Consider the following 1,069-nt stretch of genomic DNA (forward strand, 5'->3'; position numbering starts at 1 on the left):
TTTCAAAAATTTCTTTTCAAAAATATTATTTTCCTTAATTAATTGTTAATCCTTCGTGAGTTTAGTGTCTTGTTCTAAGTTTGGTGTTAATTGCATATTTTATATTTTTCTCAAAATTTTCGACTTGTGTCTTTGTTCTTCATTGATTTTCAAGTTGTTCTTGTTTATTTTTCTTTTTTGATCTTGAATCTTTCTTGTTCTGTGTCTTTTCTTGTTTTTCTTTTATTAATCCAAAGCATTAGTCTTTCAAAAAGAATATACCTGCCCAGAACAATTGTTACCTTTTCTGCCCATTTGGCTAGAATATTGGTTTATATTCTTGATGAGGGAGCACCAATACTCTTGAAAATCTTTTTCAAAAATAATTTTTCTTTGACTTAATCTTGTGCCAAACTCTAAGTTTGGTGTTTTCTTGTTGATTTTGTTCTTGTTATTTTCTTTAATTTTTGAAAATTTTATTAAAGTTTTCTAAAAATTTTAAGTTTGGTGTTCTTTCTTTTGTTCTTGGTGTTCTTGTGAATCTTCAAGGAGTTCTTGAGTCTTTTGTTCTTGAGTTTTTCTTGTGTCTTGATCTTAAAATCTTTAAGTTTGGTGTTCCTTGGTGTTTTCCCTCCAAAAATTTTCGAAAATAAGGAGCACTAAATTTAAAAATTTTAAGTCTTGTGTCTTTTGTGTGTTTTTCTCTTTCATCAATTCAAAATTTAAAAAAAAAAAACTACATTTTCGAAATTTTTGATATAGAATCCAAATTTCAATTTCAAATTTTTCGAAAATTTTCACCAAGTATTTTCAAAATATTTTTACAAATTCCATTTTTATTTATTTCATTATTATAAAATAAATAATAGCAACATACATACCATCTCTTTTATTCCATTATGGAATTAAGGGGGAATGATCAGTCCAGGAGGACTCTGGGGTCATATGCTAACCCCACTACTGCTTCATATGGGAGTAGTATCTGTATACCCTCCATTGGAGTTAGTAGCTTTGAGCTGAATCCTCAGCTCATTATCATGGTGCAGCAAAACTGCCAGTATTCTGGTCTTCCACATGAAGAACCTACAGA

This window comes from Arachis duranensis, chromosome 6, assembly GCF_000817695.3.
Source record: "Arachis duranensis cultivar V14167 chromosome 6, aradu.V14167.gnm2.J7QH, whole genome shotgun sequence".
NCBI classification, from domain to species: domain Eukaryota; kingdom Viridiplantae; phylum Streptophyta; class Magnoliopsida; order Fabales; family Fabaceae; genus Arachis; species Arachis duranensis.